This window comes from Coregonus clupeaformis, chromosome 17 (assembly GCF_020615455.1).
Source record: "Coregonus clupeaformis isolate EN_2021a chromosome 17, ASM2061545v1, whole genome shotgun sequence".
NCBI lineage: Eukaryota > Metazoa > Chordata > Actinopteri > Salmoniformes > Salmonidae > Coregonus > Coregonus clupeaformis.
In genome coordinates this window covers 49,758,246-49,770,456 of record NC_059208.1, presented here as the reverse complement: position 1 = coordinate 49,770,456, position 12,211 = coordinate 49,758,246, and the positions used below count along the sequence as shown (strand labels likewise).

The 12,211-nt window shown below is 49.4% G+C and overlaps 1 pseudogene; it reads left to right on the top strand.

Moving 5' to 3' along the window:
* The window catches only part of LOC121585795, a 54,502-nt pseudogene extending 43,946 nt beyond the window's left edge, over positions 1–10,556 (top strand).
* The last annotated feature ends 1,655 nt before the right edge of the window (positions 10,557–12,211 follow it).

The window sequence follows — 12,211 nt, the reverse complement described above, 5'->3', positions numbered from 1 at the left end:
CCATGGCAAAATGTGTAGAATTGCAGGAAATTAGCTTTAAAACTGAAAATTATCTCAGCCCCATGGCAAAATGTGTAGAATTGCAGGAAATCAACAGAGATGTACATACCACTCTGTGCTACACACATTTGCACTTGCACATACAGTGTGTTTATATCATTTCATATCTTTCTAACAGTGACTGGTCCATCTATGGAGAGTGTGTTCGACTGTGCGTGGGTGTGTGTCCATCTCTGGAGCTTTATTAGGGGGGTTGACAAAGACTGTCTTCGTTTAGAGAGGAGACGGCCATAAATCTCCTACGCTGCATTGCAGAAGGGAACAAGAACACACACACGCTCGGAGCCAATTTACAGGAAAACAGCAATAACATTTGATCATGCTGGAGTAGGGCCTGATAGAGCTGCCCTTTCCAATACCTGTCCCCACACACACACACACACACACACACACACACACACACACACACACACACACACACACACACACACACACGCACACACACGCTGCCTGTACCGTCCACACGGCTAATTTGTTGATTTCAGATGGAAGGTTGGGCCGTCACCAACAGAGCATGACGTTCCCTTAGAGCAGAGAAGGGCCCCGAATGACAATTATAACCACACACACTCTCTCCCCCTAGGGCTGGGCGATATGGCCGAAAAATATTGTTTTAACTTATGGGCGATTCACAAAATATATATATATATTTTTTAACATTTTCTCTTAATAAGCTTTGTTGCACAATTAAAGGTCAATACACTGCATTTCTAACCATCAGGACTAATCTAATGAATTCAGGGCATGAATTCATTGTAAAATTATACCTAGGCTAAACATAAGCCTTCCACAACCATAAAACCCACTAATAATGACATTATTTTATAAAAAAATAATTTAACCTGCTTTTTTGCAATAATCACTGATCTGGCCTCATCATGTCTGAAAATTGCCTTTTTGTTACAAATTTAACCGGAACCATTCACAGTGCACATCCACTAATAATGACCAACTTGTAGCAGGCATTATAGAACATTAACACAGTTCTGATCTCCTGAAGCACAAGCCCATTTGCTAGTGAGTAGCCAGCTAATCTTTATATTTCAAGTCTAGACAACTTTGATCTATTTGCTTGCTAAAAAATGTAGAACAGTTGAACTGTTATGAACTCACCCTCCTGTCTGTCGCCAACTGTTTGAACAACAGCCTGTTCACTTTGTTTAGATGTTGAAATCAAGTGGAACTACCTGGATAAGAAGATTATTATTTATCAGAAAGAGAACGAGTTGCCAATTCCTTATATAAATGCTTATTTTAATACTGCACATGTATAATACACAGATTAGAAACTAGCACATAAGTCTGTGGCTATAATGCTGCTAGCGGTACCACAAATCCTTGCTCGACAAACTGAGCATTCATTTTCCACAATCAGGTTCATTGATACTCCTGTTTTAGTAGGGTCTGCTCTGTTCTACATTTTGGGAGTTGAGACAATAAAAAGGGTATCGTTAGAAGGGGAATCGACCAATTTATGTTGGACTAAACCTCAGATGCAAATAGTGAGTTGAAACTGCTTGTTATCAGACAGAAAGAAATGAGCTTTCATCTTTGTTGCTTTGAGTAGCAAGGAGAGGGGCTTGGTGTCTGTGTGCGAGTGGGAAGGTGCACAGTGCACACAGCACAGAAGGAGACGAGACCAAAAAGACAGAACGCTCATGAAAATGAAAACAAATGAAAACCTTGATGATATTTGGAACATTGCGCTAAACTCTCCCTCTTTCTCTCTCTGTTTTTTTCTTCTATCTGTTTTTCAGGGGGAGTTTAGTCTCTTTTTTTCTCCTCACTATGTTTACCTTTCTCACTTTCATTTCTTTTAAAAATAAATTCTCCCCATTTCTTTCTCTCTCGTTCTCTCTATCGCCCACTCCCTCTGGTCTGTCTCTTCTCAGGCTCGTATCTTTCAGTCTGTCTGAGGAGCAGACCTATTTTTAATGATGCTCCTGAAGAGAGGAGAGGATGACTCAGAGGGAGGGATAGAGAGATGGAGATAAGGGCTTTGGAGCTTACGCTTCACCTCACAGACCTGCATACATGCATAAATACATATACAGTTACACACACACACACACACACACACACACACACACACACACTCCCTCTCTGGTTGTAGTGTATTGGATTGAGAGCATATGTTCCAGTGATAGATTAAAGTCATGTGATAAACTTGCTTGTTACCTCTTAAATGGTGTGTGTGTCTGTAACTGTAAGTGTGTGTACGTGTTGTGTTTGGAAACAGGCTTGTTACCCCTTTAATCTAATAATAAATGTTGAGCACGCTTCATCTCTTGTGGTTTAGAGAATGAATTAAAGCTAATCGTAATGAAACAGAAAGTTAATATCCCTCTAAATTAACTCCACCTGCTACACATCACGCAACAGCAGGCCCTCCCTCTCCCTCTGTCCCTCTCCCTCTGTCCCTCTCCCTCTGTCCCTCTCCCTCTGTCCCTCTCCCTCTGTCCCTCTCCCTCTGTCCATCTCCCTCTCCCTCTGTCCATCTCCCTCTCCCTCTGTCCAACTCCCTCTGACCCTCTCACTCTGTCCCTCTCCCTCTGGCCCTTTCCCCTCTCCCTCTGTCCCTTTCCCTCTGTCCCTCTCCCTCTGTCCCTCTCCCTCTGTCCCTCTCCCTCTGTCTCGTTCCCCTCTCCCTCTGTCCCTATCCCTCTGGCCCTTTCCCTCTGTCCTTCTCCCTCTGTCCCTCTCCCTCTGTCCCTCTCCCTCTGTCCCTTTCCCCTCTCCCTCTGTCCCTTTCCCTCTGTCCCTTTCCCCTCTCATTCTGTCCCTTTCCCTCTGTCCCTTTCCCCTCTCATTCTGTCCCTTTCCCTCTGTTCCTCTGTCCCTCTCCCTGTGACCCTCTCTCTCTGGCCCTCTCCCTCTGTCCCTTCCCCTCTGTCCCGCTCCCTCTGTGTCTCTCCCCTCTCCCTCTGTCCCGCTCCCTCTGTCCCTCTCCCTCTGTCCATTTCCCTGTGTCCCTCTCCCTCTGTCCCTCTCCCTCTGTCCCTCTCCCTCTGTCCCTCTCCCTCTGTACCTCTCCCTCTGGCCCTTTCCCTCTGGCCCTTTCCCCTCTCCCTCTGTCCCTCTCCCTCTGTCCATTTCCCTTTGTCCCTCTCCCTTTGTCCCTCGCCCTCTGTCCCTGTCCCTCTCCCTCTGTCCCTCTCCCTCTGTCCCTCTCCCTCTGTCCCTTTCCCTTTGTCCCTTTCCCTTTGTCCCTCTCCCTCTGGCCCTTTCCCTCTGTCCTTCTCCCTCTGGCCCTCTCCCTCTGGCCCTTTCCCTCTGGCCCTTTCCCTCTGTCCCTCTCCCTCTGGCCCTTTCCCTCTGGCCCTCTCCCTCTGTCCCTTTCCCTCTGTCCCTTTCCCTCTGTCCCTTTCCCCTCTCCCTCTGTCCCTTTCCCTTTGTCCCTCTCCCTCTGTCCCTTTCCCTCTGTCCCTCTCCCTCTGTCCCTCTCCATCTGGCCCTTTCCCTCTGACCCTTTCCCTCTGTCCCGTTCCCTCTGTCTCGTTCCCTCTGTCCCTCTCCCTCTGTCCCTTTCGCCGTTCCCTCTGTCCCGTTCCCTCTGTCCCTCGCCCTCTGTCCCTTTCCCTCTGCCCCTCTGTCCCTCTCCCTCTGTCCCTTTCCCTCTGTCCTTTCCCCCTTTCCCTCTGGCCCTTTCCCTCTGTCCCTTTCCCTCTGCCCCTCTCTCTCTCTCTGTCCCTCTCTCTCTCTGTCCTTCTCTCTCTGTGTCTCTCTCTCTCTGTCCTTCTCTCTCTCCCTCTGTCTCTCTCTCTGTCCCTCTCCCTCTGTCCCCCTCTCTCTGTCCCTCTCCCTCTGTCCCCCTCTCTCTCTGTCCCCCTCTCTCTCTGTCCCCCTCTCTCTCTCCCTCTCCCTCTGTCCCTCTCCCTCTGTCCCTTTCCCCTCTCCCTCTGTCCCGTTCCCTCTGTCCTGTTCCCTCTGTCCCGTTCCCTTTTCCCCTCTCCCTCTGTCCCTTTCCCTCTGTCCCTCTGTTCCTCTCCCTCTGTCCCTCTCCCTCTGTCCCTTTCCCCTCTCCCTCTGTCCCTTTCCCTCTGTTCCTCTGTCCCTCTCCCTGTGACCCTCTCCCTCTGGCCCTCTCCCTCTGTCCCTCTCCCTCTGTCCCTTCCCCTCTGTCTCTTTCCCTCTGTCCCTTTCCCTCTGTCCCTCTGTCCCTTTCCCTCTGCCCCTTTCCCCTCTCCCTCTGTCCCTCTCCCTCTGTCCCTCTCCCTCTGTCCCTTTCCCTCTGTCCCTTTCCCTCTCCCTCTGTCCCTTTCCCTTTGTCCCTCTCCCTCTGTCCCTTTCCCTCTGTCCCTCTCCCTCTGTCCCTCTCCCTCTGTCCCTCTCCATCTGGCCCTTTCCCTCTGGCCCTTTCCCTCTGGCCCTTTCCCTCTGTCCCTTTCCCCTCTCCCTCTGTCCCTTTCCCTCTGCCCCTTTCCCCTCTCCCTCTGTCCCTTTCCCTCTGTCCCTTTCCCTCTGTCCCATTCCCCCCTCCCTCTGTCCCTCTCCCTCTGACCCTTTCCCTCTGTCCCTTTCCCCTCTTTTTCTGTCCATTTCCCTCTATCCCTTTCCCTCTGTCCCTCTGTTCCTCTCCCTCTGTCCCTTTCCCTCTGTCCTTTTCCCCTTTCCCTCTGTCCCTTTCCCTCTGTCCCTTTCCCTCTGTCCCTCTCCCTCTGTCCCTTCTAATTTCCCTCTGTCCCTTTCCCTATGCACCTCTCTCGCTCTGTCCCTCTCTCTCTCTGTCCCTCTCTCTCTCTGTCCCTCTCTCTCTCTGTCCCTCTCTCTCTCTGTCCCTCTCTCTCTGTGTCTCTCTCTCCCTCTGTGTCTCTCTCTCTGTCCTTCTCTCTCTCCCTCTGTCCCTCTCTTTGTCCCCCTCTCTCTCTGTCCCTTTCCCTCTGTCCCCCTCTCTCTCTGTCCCTCTCTCTCTCTGTCCCTCTCCCTCTGTTCCCCTCTCGCTCTGTCCTTCTCTCTCTCTGTCCCTCTCTCTCTCTCTGTCCCTCTCTCTCTCTCTGTCCCTTTCCCTCTGTCCCCCTCTCGCTCTGTCCCCCTCTCGCTCTGTCCCTCTCTCTCTCTGTCCCTCTCTCTCCCTCTGTCCCTCTCCCTCTGTCCTTTTCTGCTCCCTTACTAGCTTTTTACCCCTCTCCATCTTTTTCTCTCTTTACCTCTCAATTATCTTCCTGTCTAGCTCTTTCTCCCTCTCTCCCTCTTTCTCCCTCTCTCCCTCTTTCTCCCTCTCTCCCTCTTTCTCCCTCTCTCCCTCTTTTTCCATCTCTCTCTTTCTCCCTCTGGCCCTTTCCCTCTGTCCCTTTCCCTCTGTCCCTCTCCCTCTGTCCCTTCCCCTTTCCCTCTGCCCCTCTCTCTCTCTGTCCCTCTCTCTCTCTGTCCCTCTCTCTCTGTGTCTCTCTCTCTCTCTCTCTGTGTCTCTCTCTCTCTCTGTCCTTCTCTCTCTCCCTCTGTCCCTCTCTCTGTCCCCCTCTCTCTCTGTCCCTCTCTCTCTCTGTCCCTCTCTCTCTGTCCCTCTCTCTCTCTGTCCCTCTCCCTCTGTCCCTCTCCCTCTGTCCCCCTCTCTCTCTGTCCCCATCTCTCTCTGTCCCCATCTCTCTCTGTCCCCCTCTCCCTCTGTCCCCCTCTCTCTCTCCCTCTCCCTCTGTCCCTTTCCCCTCTCCCTCTGACCCTTTCCCTCTGTCCCGTTCCCTCTGTCCCGTTCCCTCTGTCCCGTTCCCTTTTTCCCTCTCCCTCTGTCCCTTTCCCTCTGTCCCTCTGTTCCTCTCCCTCTGTCCCTTTTCCTCTGTCCTTTTCCCCTTTCCCTCTGTCCCTTTCCCTCTGTCCCTCTCCCTCTGTCCCTTCTCCTTTCCCTCTGTCCCTTTCCCTCTGCCCCTCTCTCTCTCTGTCCCTCTCCCTCTGTCCCTCTCTCTCTCTCTGTCCCTCTCTCTCTCTGTCCCTCTCTCTCTGTGTCTCTCTCTCCCTCTGTGTCTCTCTCTCTGTCCTTCTCTCTCTCCCTCTGTCCCCCTCTCTGTCCCTTTCCCTCTGTCCCTCTCCCTCTGTCCCTTTCCCACTGTCCCCCTCTCTCTCTGTCCCTCTCTCTATGTCCCTCTCCCTCTGTCCCCCTCTCTCTGTGTCCCTTTCCCTCTGTCCCCCTCTCTCTCTGTCCCCCTCTCTATCTGTCCTTCTCTCTCTCTCTCTCTCTCTCTCTCTCTGTCCCTTTCCCTCTGTCCCTCTCCCTCTGTCCCCCTCTCTCTCTGTCCCTTTCCCTCTGTCCCCCTCTCGCTCGGTCCCCCTCTCGCTCTGTCCCTCTCTCTCTCTGTCCCTCTCTCTCCCTCTGTCCCTCTCCCTCTGTCCTTTTCTGCTCCCTTACTAGCTTTTCCCCCTCTCCATCTTTTTCTCTTTTTACCTCTCAATTCTCTTCCTGTCTAGCTCTTTCTCCCTCTCTCCCCCTTTCTCCCTCTCTCCCTCTTTCTCCCTCTCTCCCCCTTTCTCCCGCTCTCTCTCTTTGTCCCGCTCTCCCTCTTTCTCCCTCTCTCTTTCTCCATCTTTCCCTCTTTCTCCCTCTTTCAGTTGCTCTCTCTCTCTCTCTCTCTCTCTCTCTCTCTCTCTCTCTCTCTCTCTCTCTCTCTCTCTCTCTCTCTCTCTCTCTCTCTCTCTCTCTACTTCTGTCTCCTTTTGTATCTTTCCCTTTCTCTCTCAGCTGTTTCTCCGTCAGCTGTGATGGGATCTCTCTGCAGCACGTTTGTTGTACTGTGTGTGTATCCATGTCAATCCTGTTGAAGCGTGACATGTCCTCTTCTCCACACACATTAACTGCACCACTAAAGAACAACACTGGCGCTAAGGTTAATAACCACGACTGTGATAGAAAGGAGAGGGGGCTCATGGGTAATAACCACGACTGTGTAGCTCAGTTGGTAGAGCATGGTGCTTGCAACGCCAGGGTTGTGGGTTCGTTTCCCACGGCAGGCCAGTATGAAAATGTATGCACTCACTAACTGTAAGTCGCTCTGGATAAGAGCGTCTGCTAAATGACTAAAATGTAAAATGTAAATGTAGAAAAGAGAGGGGACTCATGGGTAATAACCACGACTGTGATAGAAAAGAGAGGGGGCTCATGGGTAATAACCACGACTGTGATAGAAAAGAGAGGGGGCTCATGGGTAATAACCACGACTGTGATAGAAAAGAGAGGGGGCTCATGGGTAATAACCACGACTGTGATAGAAAAGAGAGGGGGCTCATGGGTAATAACCGCGACTGTGATAGAAAAGAGAGGGGGCTCATGGGTAATAACCACAACTGTGATAGGAAAGGGAGGGGGGCTCATGGCTAATAACCGCGATAGGGTGTGTGAGTTAGTGATAGGAGAGGGAGGATCATTGATTTATAGTTAAACAGACGACAACAGCTCTGTGTCAGCGGTGTATCTGGCCGCTGTAACAAACGATCTGTGAGCCCGGGCGTGCTTTATTGTAGCACAGCCAGTAACCTTTTCAGCTGCTGACCCAGAACACAGGCACTGGGAGGGCTGGGCCGTGTGTGTGAGGATGTCAAACATGTCCCCTTGAGTCCTTAGACAGGAAGGTGTCGGCTGGGGCAGGATGGAGCGAGGGAATGAGAGGAGAAGGAGGAGGGGGAGTGAAGGAGTGTGGCAGCAGGACAGTATACAGACATAAACTGAAAAAGCCATCATGAGTGAGACTTCCATAAAACACACACACACAGTGTCACTTATCCCACATTTCCAAAACACACTGGAAAGACCAGGGAGAGACAGAGAAAAAGAAGCGAAAATTGAGAAAAGGAGAGACATAAATGTTTTGAGTGTAAAATATATTGAGAGAGAGAGAGAGGAGGAGAGAAAGTGATAGAGAAGGAGAGGAAGACTAAATGAAAGTCCCTGTCTTAATTAGTTAGTAGACAGCCAATAAAAGCTCAGGCAGTAATGGTAGAATGAGAGCCAGGTGGAGGGAGGGAAGAGAGTGAAAAGGAAGGAGGGAGGGCTGGCCTAGGAAGCCCACATTCTGTCCTTAAGGAGCCATGATGTTTTAATAGTCATATTGAGAGCAGAATAGAGTTATGGTCCTGTAACCTATGCCAGGGTGAGACGGCCAGGGCTTGATGTGGCCAACTTTACACTGTCTTTAAAACTGTTACAACACAACCACTAGCACTATGCACCAGCCACCCAGACAGATGTCTAGCACTACACACCAGACACACAGACATATGACTAGCACTACGCACCAGACACACAGGCAGATGACTAGCACTACGCACCAGACACACAGACAGATGTCTAGCACTACACACCAGCCACACAGACAGATGACTAGCACTACGCACCAGACACACAGGCAGATGACTAGCACTACGCACCAGACACACAGACAGATGACTAGCACTACACACCAGCCACACAGACAGATGACTAGCACTACACACCAGACACACAGACAGATGACTAGCACTACACACCAGCCACACAGACAGATGACTAGCACTACACACCAGCCACACAGACAGATGACTAGCACTACGCACCAGACACACAGACAGATGACTAGCACTACGCACCAGACACACAGGCAGATGACTAGCACTACACACCAGCCACACAGACAGATGACTAGCACTACACACCAGCCACACAGACAGATGACTAGCACTACGCACCAGACACACAGGCAGATGACTAGCACTACACACCAGCCACACAGACAGATGACTAGCACTACGCACCAGACACACAGACAGATGACTAGCACTACGCACCAGACACACAGACAGATGTCTAGCACTACACACCAGCCACACAGACAGATGACTAGCACTACGCACCAGACAGACGACAGAGTAAGTTACACCCACTCTCAAGACTTGTGCCCTAAAAGTCACCTTTTCACTTTATTTCATACTCTCTCCTCTTCTATGTTATATTGCTGTAATATGGAGGTGTGTTGGTTAACCTGATGATGTCACACCTGATACCTTACTTAGTACTCACTCAGTCACGTGACGTTCTACGCTCACACACATTTCCTGTAGTTATTGTTCCTTCTACCTAGTGCTGTCTTCATCCCTTGCCTCTGGAGGCAGAGTGCTGTTGAATGAGGCGGGGGAAGGGGTTGTGTGTGTATGTGTGGACATCTGTGTGTGTCAGCAAGGTTTATGGCCCCCTGTGCTCCTTAACCACTTGTCCTCTTTCTTCCGTGATGGAGGGATGATGAAGGATAGGAGGGGTAAACATCAATACTGCATTAGGCAGCATTACCCAGTCCTCCACCTAACCAGCCATTAACACTGAGAGATGGAACTGAGAGAGACAGGACTTTGGGTTCAACATAGGTCACCAGCTCTCTCTCTCTCTCTGTTTCTTTATATTACTATCTCCCTCTTTCTTTCTCTCTTTCTATTCCAATATCACGCTCTCTCGATCACTGTATTAGTATCTCTCTTTCACACACTCTTTCATTCTCTTTCTCTATTGGCCTACCAGTATCTATAATTCACTCACTCACTCTCTCTATCACTCCCTCTCTCTATCACTCCCTCTCTCACGCTCTCTCTCTATCACTCTCTCTATCATTCACTCTCTCTATCACTACCTCCCACTATCACTCACTCTCTCTATCACTACCTCCCACTATCACTCACTCTCTCTATCACTACCTCGCTCTATCTCTACCTCCCTCTATCACTACCTCTATCACTCTCTCCCTCTATCACTCTCTCCCTCTATCACTCTCTATCACTCTATCTCTATCACTCTCTCTCTATCACTCTTTCTCTCACACTCTCTCGATCACTCACTCTCTCTATCACTACCTCTCTATCACTACCTCTCTCCATCACTCACTATCTATATCATTCACTCTCTCTAACACTACCTCTCTCTATCACTACCTCTCTTTATCACTCACTCTCTCTATCATTCACTCGCTCTATCACTACCTCTCTCTATCACTCACTCTCTATCACTACCTCTCTCACTCACTCTCTATCACTACCTCTCTATCACTACCTCTCTATCACTACCTCTCTATCACTCACTTTCTCTATCACTCACTCTCTATCTCTACCTCTCTCTATCTCTACCTATCTCTACCTCTCTCTATCTCTACCTCTCTCTATCTCTACCTATCTCTACCTCTCTCTATCGCTACCTCTCTCTATCACTCTCTCTCACTCACTCTCTCATCACTACCTATCTCTACCTCTATCTACCTCTACCTTTCTCTACCTCTACCTCTCTCTACCTCTCTGTATCTCTACCTCTCTGTATCTCTACCTCTCTGTATCTCTACCTCTCTGTATCTCTACCTCTCTATCCCTCTCTGTCTCTGTCTCTGTCTCTCTCTCTCTCTCCATCTCCCTCCTCTCTCTCTCTCCCCCGTAACCCCCAGCCACACCCCTACTCCCCCAGTACCCCCTCAGCCACACCCCTACTCCCCCAGTACCCTCAGCCACACCCCTACTCCCCCAGTACCCCCCAGCCACACCCTTACTCCCCCAGTAGGTAGAATTTGAATTTGCCCCTAGGCACAGATCTAGAATCAGATTAGGATTAGCTGAGTCTTAACAGTAACTATTAAGGTAAAAACTCAAAACTAATCTTGGATCAGTTTCTAGGAGCGACTTAATTCTACTCTCCCTCTGTCCCACCTTGGCTGAGAAGTGGGTGGGTAGAATTTGCCTTTTAACTGCTGATCCATGGTCAGGTATGATTTCATCCCCCTAATTGTTAAGGTTAGGACTCGGGGTAGGTGCTCCGGTCCTAGATCTGTAGTTAGAAGACACCATCGAGCTCAATACTATTAGTTTTTCTTGCCCACGTTACGACCGATGATCCTGCCTCTTTGTCAGAAACAAGCAGAAAAGCAGCAGCACTCCTCCATGGTTTAGTCTGGGTGAACAGCGATAGATATGTTTGCGAGACTGACTATGTCCCACCTGTTCAGCATTAGCCTGATTTAATTATGATTATGATGATGACACCATAGAGCTCAAGACAATTAGGGAAGGGCATACCACTGCCCTTTGTCTAAGGACTCACATATACACATGACCATTCTACTAATGTAGACCTTCCATTATTTGTCCATCCATTTATTCATTTTTTCATTCACTTATTTTTTCATTTAGTCACGTGTTTTCAACTCGAGCACAGTAGTGTTTGTGTAAAAAAAATGTGGGATCATCCACCATGGTCACTTCTCATTGGACAGATTCACTACTACTGTCCAGTACTGTGAGCCGTGATTGGCAGCAGCTCCCTGGTCACTCTGACCAATCAGTATGGAGCGGGGCCAGTTAGTCCTTTTAATATACCTCCTTTATTGTAGTTTCAGCTTCTGTTTTACTATACATCTATACTGTAATCTCAGCTTCTGTTTTATATACATCTGTAGTTTCATTTTCATGACCTATGGAACATTCTGTTTATCTTTTTACTGTCTGTCAAAATGCTCAGTACCTCTCCTTCGTCGCTTTCTTTTACTTCTCTCCTCTCTTTTCATGCTCGGTCATTCTCCCTTGCTCTGTCTCTTTCCATCCCCTTCTCTTTCTCCCTCTCTTTCCATCCCCTTCTCTTTCTCCCTCTTCTTTCTGTCTGTCGCTCAGAACATGCAGCATGTCTGTGTAAAGCGCCACCTAGGGTAGGCTCCATCCCGCCCTGTGTGCATGTACATAATGTATATTTATTTGTTGGCTGTATTAAGGAGAACCAGAGAATCCTCGCCGTCACATGTTATTTTTCGCTGTACATTACTAGAGCACCTCTCTCTCTCTCACTCTCTCTCTCTCTTTCTCTATCTCTTTCTCTGTCTCTCTCTCTCTCTCTCTCTCTCTCTCTCTCTCTCTCTCTCTCTCTGTCTGTCTGTCTTTCTCTGTCTTGTGAAGACATCCTCTATCACACTACTGTCTGAAATAAAGAGGAGGTTCTCTCTAATCTCAACAGCCTCTGTCTTTCTGAAGATCCTCATCCTGCTGTAACTGTAACCATGGCAGCTGTTTAAATTAAGGTTCATGTTGGCTACATGTCGCAATTTAAATGGTGGATGGAGCGAGACATGATGTCCCAGATGTGCTCAATTGGATTCAGGTCTGGGGAACGGGCGGGCCAGTCCATAGCATCAATGCCTTCCTCTTGCAGGAACTGCTGACACACTCCAGCCAC